Source organism: Natator depressus, chromosome 7, assembly GCF_965152275.1.
Source record: "Natator depressus isolate rNatDep1 chromosome 7, rNatDep2.hap1, whole genome shotgun sequence".
Lineage (NCBI taxonomy): Eukaryota > Metazoa > Chordata > Testudines > Cheloniidae > Natator > Natator depressus.
In genome coordinates, this window is record NC_134240.1 from 94,069,608 (window position 1) to 94,092,224 (window position 22,617).

The 22,617-nt window shown below is 40.3% G+C and overlaps 1 protein-coding gene across 1 annotated transcript in view; it reads left to right on the forward strand.

Annotated features, from left to right (window-relative positions):
• Positions 1 to 22,617, forward strand: part of DNTT (DNA nucleotidylexotransferase) — a 212,136-nt gene that overhangs the window by 129,203 nt on the left and 60,316 nt on the right. The window lies entirely within an intron of this gene.

Below are 22,617 nucleotides of genomic sequence, written 5' to 3' on the forward strand. Positions count from 1 at the left end.
AGTCAATGGAAAAAAAATCTCACCACCCTAGTAAATCAAAATTAGTACCTAAATATTCTCTCTAACATCACAAACTTGGGTGAAATCCTGGTCCTACTAAAGTCAAAGTCCCATTGGCTTCAGGGGAGCCAGTACTTCACCCAGATCTCTTCCCAAGCACTAATACTTAGTACTTAATATACATAGAGCTACAAACTGCTATACCAAACAAACAACTCTAGAAAAAACAAAAATCCAAATCCCAAATAAAATATTATCCTAGGCTTACATAATTAATCTGCACAATCCTCCTTTAAAATAGGTTTATTCTCAATTTGAAGTTCTGGCAGATGGAAGTACAAGTTAGTTAAGTGACTTTCCTAAAGCCACACAGCAAGTTAGTGGTAGTATTAGGACTATAATGCAGAAGTTCCTGGCTTCTAGCCCCAAGCTCAGTCCACTAATAGATACTGTTCCTTACAGCATTGTTATAAAACTAAGTTTAATTATACAAGTGAATATTCATTAGCGCCAGAAATTTAAATCTACTGTGTTAGATGTGTCTGTTTTTCAAATCTTTCTTTCTGACTGGCTAGCAGTATAAGAGCACCTGCCAGAAAAATGGTAATTAAAATGCTCTTCTTGGACTTAAAACATGCTCTGCACTTCTCTCAAATCTCTTTTCTTTACAACTACAGGTAAAGCTGCCATGCGAAGAGAGGAGAAGGAGAGAAATTAAATTTTGTTAATCATAGGAGCCAGAATCATGCAACTGAGAGCATGTAGGTGGTCTGTTGCACTCATACAAGGCACCTTGGGAGTCCTCATAGGGCTCCACACATCCACCTGTGTGTTATCAGTTACAGGATGAGGGCCTAAAATAGCTTACAAGTTACTGGTGCCATCACCCTTGTGCCATCTCCTGATCCCTTTTATAATTATGCCCTACATCTGTAATGCTAATAGTAAAAATATACGCTACACAGTACGTAGATATATTGTATATAATGGAGAGATGGCCAAAGTGTGACTTGTTGCCCATATGCGAACCATGATTAGAGATGCTGCAACAAGATTGAGTATTACATTCTGCGATCTCTAGTATCTGCATGCTGCACTTCCATGTTTAAGATGATTGTGACTGCAATCTGCTCAGTTTAATGCAAATTAGTCATGTACCTTGTGTTCCTGGTAAGCTTTATTATTTACACATGCACCTTGCTAGGGCAGAATTATGGATATAAAACTGTCATCACAGTTGTAACAATCACTGTTTCTTCTGATGTGATGTATGCTTGGGGCTTTTTGGTAACATAGATGTTTGCAATGTGTGAGTCTCACAGATTCAGATGTAGGTCTGTTGTGCTGTTCATTCTTTATGAGGCTCCTTTGTGCTTTTGTAATGGTCATTAGACTTTATATCTTTAAATGGTTATATAAAGATGTACAGGTGAATTATACAGAAAAGTATGTGGTGAAGTCTTGAGAGCGATCCTATCAACAATGCCTAAAGGACTCAGGAGCACAAAATTCCCCCTCCCCACCCCCCCACAACAGTAGCCTACCAAACTACAGGGAATAAATGATAGATTGTAGGATCTTTGAACACTGTTCATTTTTAAATTGGGTTGACATAAATGTATTTAGCACATATATATTTTGGTTACTGAGGTACCATGATGGCTGTATAACAGTGAGTTTTCCCCAAACTCTCTCTTTTATCTGTATGAGGTGGTAGTGGTCAAACGTATTGCACTGGGTTGTAGTAAGAAATAAGAACCATTAGCTCAAGACCTCTTACAGGACAATTTCAGTTTGTGACTCCTTATTTGTTTGGGTTTCTTTGTTCTGTATGTATAGATTTAGGACATTTTAAAGAGGTAGACAGGCTTTATTAGTCATCTGGCTTTGTGCCCGGGATTCTCCCAAAATACATCCAGTATATTACAAACATACCACAAACACATGATTGCGTGAGGTCTGAAAGTTCTGAATAACATATTCACCCCATAGTGCACTGATTCCTCTTACTGTGTAGCTATGTATCTTAGATATATAGTGTTGGAGATAAGAAGCAGATAAGTATCTTGCTCCAGGTGTGTGTGTGCTGTATAGTTGCGGTGGTGGGGGAATTAGGGTATATCTACATTGCAGTGAAAGACCTGAGAGACAGCTCTGGCTGACTCAGGGCAGCTGACCTGGGCTAGAGCTGTGGGGCTAGAAGTGTAGATGATCAGGCTCAGGCTGGAGCCTGGACTCTGAGACCCTTCCCCTCCACAGGGTCTCTGAAACTGGGCTCCAGCCCTAGTTGGAACATCTACACTGCTATTTTTAGCCCTAAAGCCCAACCCCTCTGCTGGAGTCAGCTCATGTGGGCTCTGAGATTCTGTGTTGCAAGTGTTTTATCACAGTGTAGAGGCCAAGGGTCTATGAAATGGCAAGCCCTGTTCATCACAAGTAAACATGGAGAAGAGATTACAAGATATCTAACAAAAATCACTGGAATCCTTTAGTAATGAGCAATTACATTGTTTGGAGGTTCAACAGGGGGATATAAGCATCTGACTGACCTAAGGCTGGGGATATTTAATGAGCTGCCTTTTTTGTTAGATTTCTGGTATTCCTTGGCTCTACCTACTTTGCAAATGCCATGTAATCAGGTATTTCAGTATTTGTCCTGGCCAAAAATAGGAGGTGGAGACATGTGAAAATCAATTTAGCATCATTTTTCAAACATCATAAAAGGTTTGTTTGAGATTTGAGCTAATATTCAACTCCAACTCATTTCAACTTATTTTACTGGAACCAGTTTGCACATCCTAACAGTTTGCATTTTGTTATGTTGGCTGCCATCAATCACAGACCTGGGTAAAGTCTATGGGTACACTAAGCACCATTCATTCAGGCTAAATGAAGGAACAATTAAATCCACCTTTGTGTGGTGATAGCTGAAACAATAGAAGCCACTTCCCTGCTGTGCTGTCTAACATAGGTCAGTCAGCTGAGAGTATCTTCCTTGTGAGTATGCTGCAGGCTTTGTACTTTAGGAACCCAGAGTGAGATCAGGGCTATATTTAAACCACAACCCTCTTCATTAGTTACATGACAAGATGGCTACTACAGACTCTGTGCAGACCCTATGTGTCTGCATCATGTACATTCCCTTGCAATGGGAAGCCCCTGATGATTATGCATGACTAATTTTAAAGAGATAGTGCCATGATATACCACACGCTTATGGTACAGGTCAGCCTGAGCAAAATCTAAGCCACGTGGGAGAAGTTAAAAATTCTTTTCTGCTAGGGCACACTTTTCTGGGTGAGAGTGAAACACAAATTGCAGTGCTGAAATAAAAGTGTAAATTTAGAAATGGAACAACTGTACTTAAAGAATGAGTAAATCATGCTTCTACACATGCTGTCCATGGGAATGCATTTTGTTGTCTACCTACTGATTGCCGAGCAGCTCCATGCTGGACAGAAAAGTGTTGAGGAAGCTGATAGCACCATATAAAAGGTCATAGAATGTGTTACAGGAAGGACTTGGGTTTGTGGTGCAGCATACTTGAATAAGCATAACATTAAAATAATAAAATGATCATGAATAATATAGCTCTGATTAAATGTTCGACACATGTATAAAACAATTTTCTTGCCCTATTATCTTGAAATCTAAGGGCCAAATACTGAGAGGAACTAGGCACTCTTAGTTCTCATTAGTTGCAGTGGGAGTTGAAAGTATGCAACTCACCTCAGAATTTGACTAAGTTAAAACATCATGTGATATTGGGGTGGGGACAGGGAAGACAAGTTACTGTAAAATGATATTGTTAGATTGATTTAGTTAATAGTGTGCGTGTCTTGAATACCTGCTAAGAATAGAGCAGTATATAAGCTGGGTGGGTGTATCTTGTCACACATCTTTTAAGTGAGACCTATAACTGAGTTCCTTATAACTTCTGTGGTCATTAAAAATCCCACTGCTCCTTACTAAGAGACTTTTGTTAGTAACCGCGTATCTCACATATAAAATGAGATAATATATCTCAAGTAATGAGATGCTACTATTGGCGGTATAGGTGTTAGTGCTATTATTAACACACAAGACTATTAATAAAAAATGAGATTTTTAATGAACACAAGGAACTCAGATTTAGGTCTCAAACAAAAGTTCCAGCAGCACAATGTCCCCTAACATCATGTTGGAACACTTGTTCAACAAAGACTCAGAAAGTTGTCATGTGGTGAATCACTAACACCACATACTGCAGCATCTTGGACTTTCATTGATTTGGTTTAGCTGATGAAATGACTAAATGACTCAAGATAGGGCTTCAGTTGTCATTCGTTCTGTGCAGTACGTTTTGAGGGTGGGGTTATATGAGGGTTAGGTGTGCTTGGGCAAAGGGAGTTTTTGTGTTTTGTTTTGTAGGGGACTCAGTTATGATGGCCGTTTAATTGTATTTTTGTTTATCTAATGTGTCAGGGAAGCGCCTGGAACTCTGGGTAGGCATCCCTTTTAATTATTGTAAAAATCTAAAAAAGTCCAGTAAACACAAAATATGTAGGAAAAGTGAAATTGGATTTTTGATATTGGATTCAGCCCACTATGAAGTCACATTCTGAACATTAGGTCTGATTGTGTGTGTGTGTGTTTAAAGATCTGGTATCTGGGTTAAGCAAGTGACTTTGTTATTGTATAATTCAGTTATGTAGTTCTTGAATGAAGACACCTTGGTTTCTGAACATTACTGCTCTTCACACAGTAGATGGGTGCTTTGTACATTGTAAATGCAGATGTTGTACAGCATATCCATAGAATCAGAATGATTTTCCATCTGTCTACTACCATACTACCAACATGTGCTCTTCTCACACTAGCTCAGAGCATGGAATTAGTTCCAGATACTTATACCAAAGCAGAGACTAAAATGTAACTCCAGGCTCCTAAACCCAGAGGAAGGCTCCATTAGAAGACCGCAAAGAAATTAGCCCAGAAAGGGAAGATATTAAGAATCAAATTTTAGAAAGCAAGACTCCACTAGTGGAGCTACAAGACAGCTTTACTAGTTTAGTCTGTAGATGTCTCTGTTACGCTCATTCCTATCACTCACTGTAAAAAACAGGCATATACAGCTGAGAAGAATTCAGGCTTACTTCCTCCCATCATGATATAAGTGGTTGTCATTGTGTAAAAATCATTCAGCTTATTGCTTCTAAAGGTCTGTACAAGTGTTACTATTCTGGCCTTTTGTTTTGAGACTGATATATTAATGCCAGATTGCATAGACATAAGTATATAGTGCTTAGTAAAGGAATATTATATTGTAATTTTTAAAGAATAGCTCCTATTCCTCCCCCAACCCCATTCGCATTAGGGTCCAAATCCTTATTCCGTTTTTACTCAGACATTATACAGTCAAATTTCCATTGACTGGAGTTTGCCTGAATGTGGACTGAGTAAAAATGGACTAAAGGCCTCAGAAGTTGAGCTAAAGTTTGAGAAGGATGGTTCAATGGTTAGGGAGCCAGCATGAGAGCTGGGAGACCCTGCCTTCTCTGCTACAGACTTGGATAAGCCACTTATTCTCTCTCAGCCTCAAAGCCCATGAGAATAACAGCACTTCCATACCTCACAAGGGTGTTACTATGATAAATACATTAAAGATTGTGAAATGCTCAACTTTGTGCTAAGAGGAGTCATAAGTACAGATAGGAATATAAGTGCTAGAAGGCGGGCGGGGAGGTGGGGGGGAGAAAGCAGATTTTAAAACACATTTAGATAAGGTCCCATGGGATGAAAATCTAAGGGATAAAGGAGTTTGGGAGCGCTGGCATGAGAATATTAAAGCCACAACTGCAAACTATCCTAATGAGAAGGGAAGATAGGAAGAATTGTAAGAGGCCAATATGGCTTCCTCAGCAGCTCTTTAATTAGCTACAAATCAAAAAGTAATCCTACAAAAAGTGGAAACATGGATGAATTGCCAAGGAGGAGTACAAAAGACTAGCACAAGTATGCAGAGACAAAATCAGAAAGGCTAAAACCCAAAATAAGTTCATCTACCCAAGGACATAAAAGGTAATAAGAAGATTCTTTAAATACATTAGGAACAAGGGAAAGACAAAGGAAAGTGTAGTTCCTCTGCTTAGTAGGGAAGATGAGCTAATAACAGATGACATCAGGAAGGCTGAGGTATTTAATGCCTATTTTGCTCCAGTTTTCATGAAAAAAGATTAATTGTGATCAGATAAGCAGCAAAAAATAATATTAACAACAAGGAGGAAGGAATTAAAGCCAAAATAGAGAGCAAACCTGTTAAAGAATATTTAGATGAGTTAGATGTATTAGAGTCTGCAGGGCCTGACAAAATACATCCCAAGCTATTTAAGGAATTAGAGGAAGCAATCTTGGAACTGTTAGCAATTCTCTTCAAGGATTCATGAAGGATGGGTGAGATCCCAAAGGACTGGAGAAGGACATATGCACAACCTATCTTTAAAAAGGGAAACAAAGAAGTCCCAGAGAATTACAGACCTGTCAGCCTACCTTCGATATCTGGAAAGATACTGGAACCAATTATTAAACATCCAATTTGTAAGCAACTGCAGGCCGGTAAGCCTAACTTCAGTACCAGGCAAATTGGTTGAAACTACAGAATTATCAGATACACAGATGAACACAATTTGTTGGGGAAGAGTCAATATGGTTTTTGTAAAAGGAAATCATGCCTCACCAATCTACTAGAATTCTTTAAGGGAGTCAACAAGCATGTGGACAAGGGTGATCCAGTGCATATAGTGTACTTAGATTTTTCAGAAAACCTTTGATAAGATCCCTCACCAAAGGCTCTTAAGTAAAGTAAGCTGTCATGGGATAAGAAGGAAGGTACAGAAAAGGGCAAGAAAAATTAGGAGTATGGAATAGCTTCCATATGAGGCAAGGTTAACAAGATTGGGAATTTTCAGTTTGGACTAAGGGGAGAATATGATAAAGGTCTATAAAATCATGACAGGTGTGGAGAAAGTAAATAAGGAAGTGTTATTTACTCCTTCTCATACCACAAGATTTAGGGGTCACCAAATGAAATTAATAGGTAGCAAGTTTAAAAAACAAACAAAAGGAAGTATTTCTTCACACAATGCACAGTACCAACCCGTGGAACTCTTTGCCAGAGGATGGTGTGAAGGTGAAAAGTATAATAGGGTTCAAAAAAGAACTAGATAAGTTCATGGAGGATAGGTCCATCAATGGCTATTAGCCGGGATGGGCAGGAATGCAAAACTATGCTCTGAAGAGTCCCTGGCCTCTGTTTGCCAGAAGCTGGGAATGGGTGACGGGGATGGATCACTCTGAAGCACCTGGCATTGGCCACTGTCAGAAGACAGGATACTGGGCTAGATGGACCACTGGTCTGACCCAGTATGGTGGTTCTTATGTACCTAGAGTATAATAGGTTATAAGTAATAGCCAATATGGATTTGTCAAGAACTAATCATACCAAACCAATCTAATTTCCTTCTTCAGTAGGATTAGTGGTTTAGTGGATGGGGGCGAACTATAGACATGATAGATCTTGATTTTAGGAAGACTTCTGATAGTCCCACAGGTCATTCTCATAAGCAAACTAGGAATATGGTCTAGATGGAAGTTCTATAAAGTGGGTGCACAACTGGTTGAAAGACCATGCTCAAAGAGCAGTTATCAATGGTTCAATGTCAAACTGGAAGGGTACATGTAGTGGAGTCCTGCAGGGAGCTATCGTGGGTCTGGTACAATTCAATATTTTCCTTAATGACTTGGATAATGGAAAGGAAAGTATGCTTATAAAAGTTGTGGATGACATCAAGCTGGGAGGGGTTGGAAGCACTTTGGGGGACAAGATTAAATTTTAAAACATCCTTGTCAAATTAGAGAATTGGTCTGAAGTCAACAAAATCAAATTCAATCAAGACAAGTGCAAAGTCCTAGACTTAGGAAATAAAAATTAAATGACCTAATACAAAATGGACAATAATTGAGCAGATGGTAGTAGTACTGCTGAAAAGGATCTGGGGATCGTAGTAGATCACAAATTGAATGAGTCAACAATGTGATACAGTTGTGAAAAAGGGTAATATTTTGGTTGTATTAACACGAGTGTCTGATATAAAACACAGAAGGTTATTGTCCTGCTCTACTTGACACTGGTGAGGCCTCACCTGGAGTAATATGTCCAGTTCTGCATGCCACCACTTTTATGAAAAATGTGGATAAATTGGAGACAGTGCAGAGAGGGGCAACAAAAATGATAAAAGGTTTAGAAAATATGACTGATGAGGAAAAGTTAAACAAACAACTGGTTGTGCTTATTCGTGAGAAAAGAAGATTAAGGGAAGACCTGATAATGGTCTTCAACTATGTTAAGGGCTGTTAAGAGGACTGTGATCAATTGTTCTCCATGTCCACTGAAGGTAGGACAAGTAGTAATGAGCTTAATCTGCAGCAAGGGAGATTTAGTTTAGGTATTAGGAAAAACTTTCTAAACTATAAGGACAGTTAAGTTCTGGAATAGATGTCCAAAGGAGGCTGTGAAATCCCCATCACTGAGGTTTTTAAGAACAGGTTGGACAAACACCTGACAGGGATGGTCAAGCTTTATTTGATCCTGCCTCAGCACATGGGGCTGGACTTGATGACTCCTCAGGTCCCTTCCAACCCTACATTTCTGTGATATGTTCACTCCACAAATCACCAGAAAAGGTTCAGGTAGCTGGGAGGGGGCTAATTAACCAAACAGGCTGCACTTGGGGGAGAATTAGGTGCCCTAATAGGAGGGGAAGCTCAGCTGAGCAAGTGTAGGCTGGCCAGTACAAAGCCAGCAAGCGGAGAACAGAAGGGGGCTGCAGCAGTAGTAGTCTGCAGTCACTCCCTGGAAGAAGGGAGAAGTGTCTGGAGCTGCAGCGTTAAGTCATCTGCAGTTACTCCCTGAGAGGAGGGAGTTTGGGCTTGAAGAGTGAGGGGGTGACAGAAGATAGAGCAGAGAGGTAGGAAGGAGTCCAGGGAATTAGCAACAGGGTCTGGGAGCTAACAGACCATATTTGCTAGACATAGGGTCCCTGGACTGGAACCTGGAATAGTGGGTAGGCCCAGGTTCCTCTACCAGCCGCTGGGAAAGTGGCGTAGGACCTGGCCTTGGATTGGAAAACTGTCGGGAGAAGCATTATCACAGCTGATCCAGTTGGACTTTGATGCCCCCAGAAGGGGAGAAACAGACAGCAGACAGTGACCTGGCTGGAAGGCCAAGTCACGAGGAGGGAGTGCACTGAGTCCCAAAGAGCGAAAGGGGATGTAGCGAGAGCAAACAATGGAAGCGGGTGTCAGATCTGGAGAGAGCTAATCCTTTGAGCAGCCAGGAGAAGGTATCCTAACAGTGAGAGAACCCCACGACAGAAACATTTCTATGAAATCTAAATTATGAAGCTGTTAAATACCTTCTTAATAAGACCTATATAAGCCTGGTGATATAGCTCCTGAAAGGCTATCAGGGAACCCTCTAAGGAGCTAAATCATTTGGCAGCATTCTTTTCAATGCAGGAGAAAGCATTAAAGAAAATATTGCTTGAGAGGCTGCAACAGCCTCTTTGGTGATCTTTGCTTGTAAAAACCTACAGTATCAGTACTTTTACCTATGTGATCCACATCCAAAAAGTACACCTCCCCATCCTCATCACCATTACCAGAGGAATGGATGTACTCTTAGAAACAGTCTTACCAATGCCAAGCAAACAGGTTATTTTTAAAAAGCATGTGAAATCAAGACATTAATATTTTTAATCTATGTTAATATAAGTATTTTGGCTTTCTGCCAGAAATTTGTTTCTTAGCTTAAAGTGATTCTCTTTTGACATATTCAGTTTAGGCCCTGTGCCTAAAGAAGCAAGGAGCTCAGATAAAATGGTATAAACCTAGTGAACAAATCTATTGGGTCTGTATCATCTGGATTTAAGGGATCCTTCAGCTTCACTTAAGTTTTTGATGTACTTCAACAGACCTTAAAAAAAGTGCACTTACATAGCCTGGGACTGTGATAAGTATTTGCTGCGTAAGAAGGAAATATCTTGAGGGCTTCTTTAAAAAGTCAGATATTTCTGAATTTTTGGCCACAAATACGATGGAATAGTTGTGCCAAAAAATACTTTCATTAATGGTATCATAGCATTGTATAATGTTGATTTAGCTACTGCTTTTGTGGTAATGTTGCCCATGGCCTTTTAGAAATGGAACTGCTAGGAGGGTCCTGTAATCACAATAGTGTTACATTGGTGGTGGTTTCTGATAAATGAAACTATGTATATTCTAATTTATTTTGTACAAGAGAGAAAATATGAAATATACACTTTCCAATCTATTTAAATATCTTGAAAACATTTGTGGTTGAACTGAACCATTCATTGGGTCTCAAAGTAAATTCCTTGATAAGGTCTGATAAAAAGGAAGCTCTGTTTGGTACTTTGTGTAGCTGATAAAAGCACTCTTTAGTGGGAGCTGTAAGCGTTGCACTGGATTAGTGCATGAGACGGTCTTCCCTGAAGACATAGGTTCAAATCCAGGTTAAATTATTAATACTGCACGTTCTACAGTATGTCATTCTAATTGCTGTTTGTACACCATAAAAGATTTTCTTTCTGCTCTGGAGAGGTGTAGGAATACAATAGTATTAGATTTTTTGGACTGATACAGCTAAGGAAGGACATCTGCTTTCATTAAGTTTTCAGTCAAGATAATCAGCGGAGGTTCCTTATTCTACTCAAGTCTCAGCATTACACAATTTCTTGTCCGTTACATTATACATTGGACATACACATTTCTTTATGCCTTTTCAGTCTAAAACATTAGATATAAATCAGGAAGATGTAACCTGTACCCAGATGCTCAAGTCCAATTACGTTAGTTTCTGCTTACTTTCTCCCAGTGCAGTTACAGGGAGGACAACTGTTTTATCTGCTGTTTTTTCTCAAGGACAAATCAGCTTTAGGGTAGGTTTGAGGCAATCTGCTCAGTGAACATTTGAGTTGACCAAACTGTTTGCACATTCTCTAAATTTAAACATATCCTAGATTGATGTGGCAGTTCTGTAAGCAACATACTGAAGAGCCTTAGGACATCAACAAACTCAGATTTGCCACTAGTAAACTTTATTCTGCTGTGGATGAGGTTTCCAACTCGAAGTGATCCAATCCATACTGATGAAATATCTTTAGCTTACAGGACTCCTTAAGAAGATAGTAGAGGTTACCACTCCCTTTCTTCTTCCAAAGCTTCCCTAACACTTAAATCATCCATCAGGAAAGAGGAAATCCTTTCCTGGGTAACTACATGATCAACGGAATAAGTTTAAAGGCAATCTTGGTGTCTCCAGTGGTGTCATTCAGAGAGTGACCTCTGCCATCAGATCTTTGACTGTTTTTTCCCTTTCATGGCATCCATCACAAATCACCTGTAAGCCATGATGAACTGTGAGAGTGAAGAAAGTATTTGGGAGCCACAGTATCCCTATGGACAAAATATGTTCTTAATATCCCTCCAGACAATTCAGAGAGTGGTCATTTGGACCCATAGATACCATTCCCTCAAATCCTTCTGGAACCTATCCAGTTTCACCAGAAGTGGACTATTAAACAGATCTTTTACCCCAACTACATGAGAGTGTCAAAGCCTTAGGCTGGAAGTGATCAGTCCATAACCGTATTATGTAGTTATAATCTCCATATTCTCCAAAGCTATTCCAAACACTAGATCCAGAGTGGTAACAGCAATGGGACCAGGATTTCACTATTTATGTAAAGAGCCGGAAATCACGCAGGATAGCCCTATGGTTGCTATTATAGCCTTGACCTCCCAAGTCAGTCCAGAAGGAGCATTGGCATGCACCTTAAAGTCACTGACCACTATCATCCTCGGTATCTCCACCACCACAGTGAGGAACATGAGAAACTCAGCCAGAGGCTCTGTGGTGTAGTGGAGGAATTTATGTAGCAACATAATTAAACCCAATGTTATGCAATTCCAGGTTTTGTACATCAGCTAGACACCTTTTATACAATCATAGCTGCGACAATATTTAATTTTAATTCACTTGAAAGAATGACCATGCAACCCCAAAATTGGAACAGCCAGCTTTTCTTTTCAGACAGTGCAGTATGAAGTCTTAGTTGTCCATTGACAAATAACCCAATGTATTCTCAGTTTAATCCTACTTTATTATATTGTAAACACATGAAAAATACAGTGGACTAAAATATTAACAAATGCCTGTGCATGTAACTGTTCTAGTATGTGAAATATTCTCAAAATATTCCTAAAGTGAATACAGGAAATATTGCCATCATGTTTTCAACTTGCAAAGGCAAAATTGTAAAGACAGCAGTATAGTACAGGTTACTTGTTACGAGTAACATTATGTACTGCCTTTATGCGTTATTTCTTTAGAAATTAAATACATTGTTAAATCAAAATTTCATATGCAGAAACATTGTCTGCATTTAATAAATCTGGTTTGAGGAATCTTACAACTCGAATAATTCAGAATTCAGCTATATGTTAGTGGTAGTTGGCAAGAGTTGTACACAAATAAAAATACTGTTCTGGACCACACAGGTACAATCAAAGCTACAGACAAGGTTAAAGTGAAAGCCAGCATGTGCTCAATTAGTATAGGTTTCAGAGTAGCAGCTGTGTTAGTCTGTATTCACAAAAAGAAAAGGAGTTTCACAAAAAGCTTATGCTCAAATAAATTGGTTAGTCTCTAAGGTGCCACAAGTACTCCTTTTCAATTAGTATAGAATACCTAGAGGTTTTTTAGGAAGATGTCACCATTTCTGTCAAAATTCATGGCATTGCAATTGTTCTTGATCATGTACAACAGGTGGGTTGTCTACTTCTCCACATAGTTATCCTGAAATAATGTAGGAGGGGGAGTTTCTGATTAACCATATACTTTTAAGTTAAATCATACTACTAGTTTGGCAATTATCAGATGCAGAATTGCCTTGGTAGAGTCTAATGCAGTATCTCAAAGAGGGCTGCTAGTGCTAGTGAAATGTAAAAGTTTAAGAGATTGCTTCAAGGAATAAAAGCAAAGCAAGTAGGCTAAAAGGAGAAGGCTGATTGGTTTGTGAATAGGTAATGTTATATGTCTATCTATACCTATTGTGGCAAATTGCCGGCACTACTATGATGGGTCTCACGCTCTCTTCTTGGGCAGGGGAGAGAGGAGGAGGGTGTTCGGGCACCATTTCTTGCCCCTGAACTGGGGTATTAACTCCCCCACTAGTGTCTTAGAGGAGGGGAGTGGAGAGGGAGGAACCCAGGCCCACCCTCTACTCTGGGTCCTAGCCCAGGGGCGCTAGGGATAGCAGTAAATGACTTGAACTAGCAGTTCCTTCCCCTGGGCTACTTCTCTCTCCTGCCCTTCAGCTTGTGGGGCTTCCTACCCTCCCTATGCACAAACCAGGTGTCCTTTTACCTAGGGTCTTGGTCTTCTTAGCCTACCACAGCACTTCTCCAAACTCTGCTCTGCTTCCCTCCAAACTGCACTCTGCTCTAACACCAATCCACTCTGTTTCAACTCCTCTAAACTGCTCTTTGCTTCAACTCCTCCTCCTGTCTGATTGCAGCAGGTGGGTTTTTATCAGGTGACTGGCTTCAGGTGCTCTAATTGGCTTCAGGTGCTTTAATTAATCTATAGCAAATTTTCTTCCCTCTACAGGGAATAAAGCTCCTTCCAGCACTCTCCTGCTGCCCTCTGGCCATGCTGTATCACATATTCCCATCCCTGCTCAACACTGTGGGGTTGTGCTACTTGGGACGAAAGGTCACTTTTTGTAATTTTTGCTATATAAGGGGCATCCACTTAACAACTCTGGGTTTCTGAATTATATGGCTATATTTTTAGAATGCCTGCCAGTGCATAAAACTGAACTGTTAATGGCTTTACTAAGACAAATTAAATTTTAATGGCCTTGGTTTAATTTTTCCTCTAGCCTGTTCACATCCTTTTAAATAGCATTAAATGTGATTCAGCAGTCTTCTAATATCTCAGCTGACCTGAATAGCCTTTTCAATTAGCCTTTTTAGATTAAGCAAATCTGATACATTTTAAATAAATAAAGATCTTTTTGATTGGTTAAATGCTGATATTTACAGCTCATTTAGTCCATTTATTGAGAAGCGATGTCAAAAGAACAACGGGATGCACAGAGACAGGACAGAAATAATCATGGTTCTCTGTTGCTTTACAAGTGAATGGAATTTCACTGAAGAAACTCCAACTGTTCTATTTAAAATTCATTGTTAATATCAAAGGAAAATGATTTGCTGAGAAATTATATAAATTAAAACCATTTTAAGAAGTATTAAGTGGGAAAAAGTAGCAAGTTAACAATGCAGAGTTCTCATGAGTTTATTTTCACTCCTTGCATATGGTCTGATCTCAAAACAGTTAGAATGTCCCCTGTGGCCGTTAAATCCATTTATTCTATCCATTTAATATAGTTTGATAAAATTTAATCTTTTCATGGCTAATTTAAGTGCTTATAAAATTATATGCTTATTACTTATGACAGGTAATAGAATTATGATTATAGTTTTAGAGCACTGCTCTAAACTTTAGTGCATGCAAAAGCATCTTTAATGTTTCCATAATAAAGTTGTTTGTTTATTTTAAATTTTGGATGACTTTCTCCATAAATCATAGACCCCTACTGAAATAAAACCTCCACTGTACCTGGGGATGAATGTGGGAAAATACCCTCTGAGCTGAATACTCAGTATGAGATTGAGCCAAAGCCTGCATCAGTGTGTTTACCATGTAGGCATACTGGAAAGATCGGATAAGAATAGTTTGCTACAGAAAAGATGGGAAGAGAATAGTTGCCTTTTGCTTTGGTTATCAAAATGTTTAAAAAATTGGTATTGTCTTTATTAGTTAGGGATGTTTTCAAGACTGATTCCATTTTTCCACTCTAGTTTCTTTAGAGAAGTGCCAGGTAGTAAGTGTGTTTACTTTAGATATATGCCCTACCTCTGAAACAGGTGCCCATGTACCATGGTGATAAGCTTAGAAATATCTAGATAGAAAGACATTGTGGCAGCCACCATTTTGAATTGCATCATCCCAACTTTGAAACTTCAGCTGTTTATGCTGTAAACACTCTTTTTAAAATGTATGTTAGGGTATTGTTAGCAATGGAAAAAATGTATTTTTTCCACACATCTCGTTCTTAAAATGTTAGAGGGGATTGTGTTTATTTTAAAGCAAACACAAGGTCTAGACATTGTAACCCAAATGTGAATGATTCAGAAAGATGAAAACCAGGGATTGTGATGAAAACCTTTGTCAATGTCAGAGAGTGGTTGCGCCCTTTAAGGAGATAAAGGCTCAGCCCCACCTGTGGCACAATTAACTCACTTCCCCAGTGGTGAGAAGCAGTAAAGTCACATGGTTTGTGGGTCATGTGGCTTAGCTAAGCCTCATAAGTATGTCTACACTGCAGCTGGGAGCAAGCCTCTCAGCCTTAGTAGGCAGACTTGTGTTAGCAGGGCTTGAGCTAGTGTGTTAAAAATAACAATGTGGACATAGAAACTTGGCTAGTCAAGCTCAGACCTTGAAAGTTGGGTGGGCTTGAGATCCCAAGCTGCCACTCAACCCGCACTGTTCATGGTGCTATTTTAGCATGCTAGCTCCAGCCTGCTGGTGCGAGTCTGTCTGCCCATCCTGGGAGGCTTGCTCCTAGCTGCAGTGTAGACATACCCTTAGGGAAAAAACAAGGGGGTTTAGGGAAAGGCAAAGGGTCTTTCTCTCCAGGCAGGGGAGAAGGAAGAGTCCAAGAAGGAAGTCCTGAGAGTTGCTGGTCAATAAAAGAGCAGTAAGACAAACCAGACCCTCAGGACACAGAGGTTGGGCCCTGTTTGAGGCTGGGGTGTAGACTGTGAGAACTTTTTGTGTTTCTCTTTTTGGACTGGTATACCCGAGAAGGGCTGAGCTCTTGTTCAATGACCTAGTTGGAGGGTCAAGTAACTGGAGCAGCCAAACCAGACTCTGGTGATGTGGGTTTTTTTGAGAAACCCTGAAAAGGGGAAACCAAGGCAGGGCACCATGAGTCATACTTGGCCACAAAAGGGTGTTCAGGAGGTGGCATACCCTTAACTGTACAATGTGCAATCAGGGACCCATTTAGTAAGTTAATGTATTCATTCCTATATTCTTCTAATCCTTCTCTTGGTGCAGTTGGACCTGAAAGATTTAGCAATTCCACTGTGATAGATTAATTCAGGCCTATATTTTAGAACAACTAACTTATACAGTACTGCTTAGTGCCTATGTATTATTCAGTTGTTTTCTTAAAGTATCCTGAGCATGAAACATCAGGCTTGGTTGTGGCCCAGACTAAAGGGAGTAAAGCGAAATTGTGAATCCTCTCAAACAATTCCAGTATCCATTCTACAGGAAGCGGGAGCCATCACTATTTTTTGGCCTCCTCTAGAAAAGACTTTCTCAAAGAGTGAAATTCACCCTAGTGTAGAGGTACAGCAAAAGGTCTGTGTACTTGGTACATTCCACATAAGGCCTGTTGGATGGTGCATAGGGCTTGTGCTGGCTCTCTGGACGGGCAGGAATTTCATCCAAAAGTTTTATTTTTTTCTACTGTAGTGAAACCCAGTTGCCTTAGGCACTAGTAGAACACACAATATGTTGCACTATCAATCTGGGGATTTTGCAGCCACAGTGCATGCCAATAGCACTTAAATTGAACTATCTTGATGATTTTATGAACTGGAAAAATCTATTTCCTACAGTAGTGGTGATCCACTGCTCTGTAAATGTTTTGATAATTTATGAGCATGTGACTACATGACAGACATCACAAGAATATAAAAACCTTTGTTAAGAAGAAATTGTACAAGTAGTTGGTGTCTGATGTTAACCTGAAAGGATGCATACACCAAATAAATTACATTTTCAAAATCTATAGAAAGAATGTCAAATAATTCTTTACAAGAAACCCTCAGGCAAGATCAATGATGATAACGTTAGAGCTGTTTTGTAGCACAGTTGTGGCATGTGGTTTGCTGGTAATTGGAAGGGCATAAAGTAGTGTGTGTTAGTCTACAGTTGTTTGTGGATACTTTCCTTTGCCTGCTGCTGGCATCTGGTATACTATTTTATAATAAAAATGTGGTATAAGAAGTTACTTTGGCTTCCCCAAATGAATATAGACAGTTATTTGTTTAATTTTCACCAAGACTCTTGGATTTTATCATATGTTTCACTATGTGGAAGAAAGTTGAAAATCAACAAGGTTTTGGTTAATTGTACCTGGGATTTTTCTGATCATTGGCCTTTTTTTTGGATGACTGTCATGAACAGGGGAAAAAAACAGCTGTAGATACCATTCTGTAGGAAGGGCACGATAAGGGCAATTAAAATTATTTGTGGAAAGAACAAAGTACTGGTAATAATAGTTTTCAGTCCCATTGTCTCCCGCCCCCACTTCCCAGTCCTATGACATAAAGTGGCTCACAGTAAGTGGAAAGAACAAATCAATCATAAGTGATGTAATAAAGTTTTCATGTACACCAATTAAACCAGGAAATAAAATGGTGAGTAAACAAATAACTGAGGCTGGTTGAAAACTTTCTATTGAAACGGCTTCACTTCACTTCTGAAATCCTTTTCCCATTTCTTGATTAAACTGCTTATTGACAAAAAAATGAGTTTTGACTAACTAATTTTTTTTTTTGCTAAAAGTGTCAGTTTTCCATGGAAAACTTAACATTTTCACTGAAAAACTGAACTGCATTATTTAGATCCTGAAATGCCACTAGGGTACCTCATGGAAATTGTAGGTCAGGTACCTGATGCTTCCATTCTATATTCTGGGCTGGGCTACCCGTATGGACTTCGTTTCTTGCGATGCAAATCTTCCATACAGCTGCCATGATGAACCACCTCACCTCACTAAAAGAGGAGACCACGGTGCATCATAGGACATGTAGTTTGATGAGAGGGTGCAGTCTTTGCAGAGGAATGGGAATGTGAGACATCCAAAGTACAATTCTTATTAGGAACAGTGACTTCTCAGAATTGAAATATTTTGGTTCAGTTTTTTACATTTCCTGTGGAAAACTTTTCCCCATTTTTGTTGAAATTCTCTATGGAAATCTCCCTCCCATTTTCTGACCAGCTCTCTTCATAGTTTCACTGTGAGTAACACACACAGTAGAGCATGATTAGAGAGAGAAGTGAGACTATAAACAATATGGATCACAATTTTCATTTAGGGTTTGCAATAAATGCTAGAGTATAAACAAATGTTTTCAAATGTAACTAGTGATTTGGTGTGCTTGGGTATCCAGTGTGATGCACCGTGCAGGGGCACGGTTTTCAGTTAATAGCTGAGCAACCATAAAAATCAGGTCTCTTTAAGGTATGTTTAAGATGACACCCAGAAATTGAGCCTCCCCCACCAATCATCCATTAATTTGGAGAATCTCAGTCACTGAATTTCAGCAGAACAGATTTTAGAAAAATACAAGGGGATTCAGGAATGTAAAGCAAGTGTGTGTGTGTGTGTGTTAAAGATAGAGGAGATAAATTGATGTGTACCCAAGGGTTATATGTGCCATCTTGCAATAAATAGATGAAGAGTAGAATATATCCACTATGATATGGAAAAATGTAAGTAAAAGCCTTAAACATGTTCTAAAATATTAGGTAATCAGGAGAATTATAACAATAACAGAATATAGGGGGAAAGTATAAAACAGATAATAGAAGAAAAATGAAGAATAGATGGAAGGTATCAGGTATGGTGACGAGATACAAGAACATAAGGAACAAGAGGGCAAATAAAGGAGACAGTGTGGCCTTGAAAAGATAGGAAGGATTATTTATTATATAGAGAAAATCCAAGGCAGCATTAAAGCCATAAAACAGCCTCCTCTGGGTTCACCAGCTGAAAATATGAATTCTAAAGTAACACAGTAACTCAAAGTAGGAATGGAATAGTAGAAAATTGTTGTTTAGAACAATTTAAATTCTTCCCTGCTCTTTCAAAAGGCTATATGTAGTTCTACAAATAGCCTAGTAGGGGCCTCAGAGTGGTGGTGAAAGCTACAAAAAGTACACTTCTCTTGTAGAAACACTTTTTAACTGAGTTCCCTCTTTGACAGTAGCCATTGGCTTTATCTTGCAGTTTTCTTTCCCTTCTTTCCAGGGGCAGATGATGTGGTTTTGGTTTGGCCACTGTGTAGAAGCCAGAACTTCCACTCTTGACCTACAGATGCCTCTTTTGTCCACTCTGCTACCTAGCCCCACCAGCGGTTGCCTGCCCCTAGATACCATGGCTTCCCTGTGGCTCTCCCTGGAAGCCTTAGGGGATGTGTGTGTCTCTCTCTCTGGTCAGGAGGTAAAAGCATCAGAAACTAATACAACCTTGGATAGTATTAACTTCCACTGATTCCCTCTGTGAATTATGGAAGGGCAGAGTTTGTAAGAGCCAAGTGCTTCCCCATTGCATCCCTCCTTCACTCCCTCCAATTCTTCAGAGCACGGAGCTCAGCTGGCATGGATTTGGTGAGGTTGGAGTGAAGAGTAAGCATTCCACAGAATCTAAACTGCCCCGCTCGAGGTGCGCGCGCACGCACACACACACTTCTTCAGGCAAAGTTTCCACTCTGTATTTTCATGGTTGTTTGTAGGAAGGAAAACTTGAAAGGAAGGGAAGAATCTCATGGGGTGAGATGTCTCTGGAGAAACACACAAATCTATAAGCAGTAAAGGTTCACAATATTTCATTGCATGCTTAACTCTCAGATTAACATTTTTATAATTTTTAGTTTTTTTCAATTATTTGGCTGCAGAAGCAAAGACACACATTTGAGGGCTGTGGTAATGGAGAGAGAGAGAGAGGGACGAGAAATCCATCTTTAAAATATGGAAAATTCCAAGTAGGATGGAGATGGGAACATGATCATTTAGCCACCAGGGATACCGCAGAGAAAATGGAATTCCTTTCTTTATGCACTTACAAGAAGATGTGCTGCTCCCTACAAAGGAGAGGAAGAGCAGCCCCAGCATCTTTCTAAGAGAGGTTGTGATAATCTCTAGATCCAACTCAGGGGCTTAAAGGAAGAATTAGTGGCAACCAAACACCGGTCTGCCATATTCCAAATGAGAACATTCTTCTCTATGCCTTCATCAGAGTGTACGCTTGGTATACGTGGGCTATGGTCAAATATGTGTGTACAGGATGCATAGCAGCCACAAGACACCCTGTGGGTTCCTTAGCTCTGTCCTTGTGGCCTGGAGTTTTGGCACATGGAGCAGTTGCAACAGAAAATATTACCTTGTTTAAGGCATTGGTGTTGGAACACTGCCAGGAGTAGTAGATTGAGCACCTAGAAGCAGAGCTGCAGTGCACTCACTGCAGTGCATAGTGACTAGGACTGATTAAGAGGTTTAATTAGTTTGTCAAGAAAGACCGTTATTGACTCTTAATCAGCTCTCACTATGACGTGTCTAAGAGTACCAACAAACCAGCATCTATCCCTTCACCATCTCCTTCACCTATAAACTATATTGCTCACCCTACCCTTGATCAATACCAGATTAAGGAAGTGCAAGTCATTGCATATTGTCTTGCCTGTAGGGCTCCACTGATGTTTTTTAATTGTGCCCTGTCAAAACCTGCTGGTGCCTTAGAAATGTTTTAAAATATATTTTACTATTTCATATTATTTGTATAGTTGCATAGTTGTGGTTTAGTGTTAAGTGATTTAGATAAAATTCTATTATATTTTCTGCCTTTCCCTTGCCATATTTATTATTAGAAAATTGGTCCAAAAAAGTGTCTTTGTGGCATAGTTCACCTAGCACTGCTATTTACTCCTCACTCCTATTTATTACCTGACAGTTAGTTGCTGTAAAGATGATTTGATGTCACAAGCTGAGAATTGTGTGGCAGAAATAATCATGAGGAGAGAAACTTGTAAGCACTAATGATCTTGTGATCATGCTTAGCCCAGAGTAACACACAGTTTGGTTCAGGATATGTGTTGTAGATCCTCATAAGTAAGAGTGACTGTAACATAATTAAGTTTGACATCATCAGAATAGTGATGAAGAAATCTTTGTGTGAAGGATAGGAACTGAGTGGTGACTTAACCCTAAGAGATGGTAGCACTATGGAAAAATATTCCCAAAGGCTGCTAAATGGTATGAGAGAGTTGCAAATGCAAACACTGCTGCAGTTATGGGGAAGCCTCAGAAGGTATCACTATCTCTAGAGGAAGTAAAAGAAACACTGAATAACTTGAAGAAAAGTAAAGTAGCTGGTGAAGAAGAGATAACTGCTGATATGATCAAGGCAATTTGAGATATTGAAGTAAAGCGGCTTCATAGATTACTATGTATTTTCTGGGATCAGGTTAGGATACCAGATGACTGCAGAATGGAGACAATTGCACCTCTTTGGAAGGGGAAGAGTGATGTAACAGTGCATCACCCTGTTAAGTCAGTCTCTCAGATTTGGAGGCAAGGTAGAGGTGCAAGGTGGGGGAAAATATAGGAGAGGAGCAACATGGCTTTAGGAAGAGATGGAGAAAAAAAAGCATGGGAGGAAGAAGACAGTAAAGAGAGGATGTGGAAGACCAAGGATACAACAGAAAGACTCTGTCAAAAGAAGTTTAAAAGGCACTGGAACTCCAAGACCTGTGAACCCATGCCATGGTCAGGAAGGAGTGGTGAAGAATTGTGGGCATTTCCAACCCCATTTAGTTCTGAAGTGATAGTGATTGTGAAGAGATAACATGATAAAAGGTAGATAATAGTTTGCTAGATTTTTTTTTGTAGGCTCTGAATCACAAAGGATGCTTCTGCACAAGAAAGATAAGAATAAATGGTATGGAGGATTGTGCCTGCTGTAGTCATTTTAGATCAGAGGTGGGCAAACCACGGCCCGCAGGACCCTCCTGCCCGGCCCCTGAGCTCCTAGCCCAGGAGGCTTGGCCCCGGTACCTCCCCTGCTGTTCCCCCTCCCCCATAGCCTCAGCATGCCACGCCACCGGTGCACAGTTGTGGAGCCGCGGCCTGTTCCGGTGCTTTGGGTGGCGCAGCGCTAGCGCCACCAGCCACCAGTGCTCCAGGCAGCACGGAAATGGGGCAGAGGGGGTTGAATAGAGGGCAGGGGAGTTCGGGGTCAGGGGTGTGGATGGGGTCGGGGCGGTCAGAGGGTAGGGAACAGGGGGGTTGGATGGGGCAGTGTTTCCAGGGGGGCAGTCAGGAATGAGAGGGAGGGGTGGGGATGGGGTGGCAGGGCGCAGTCAGGGGCAGGGATTCCGGGGGCGGTCAGGGAACAGGGTGGTGGATGGGGAAGGAGTCCCGGGGGAGCTGTCAGGGGGCAAGAAGCAGGGGGGTTGGATAGGAGGCAGGGGTCGGGCCATGCCTGGCTGTTTGCGGAGACACAGCCTCCCCTAACCAGCCCTCCATACAATTTTGGAAACCTGATGTGGCCCTCAGGCCAAAAAGTTTGCCCGCCCCTGTTTTAGGTGCTTTATATTTTTGGAGGTTTTTTTGGGAGGGGGGAATCAAAGAGC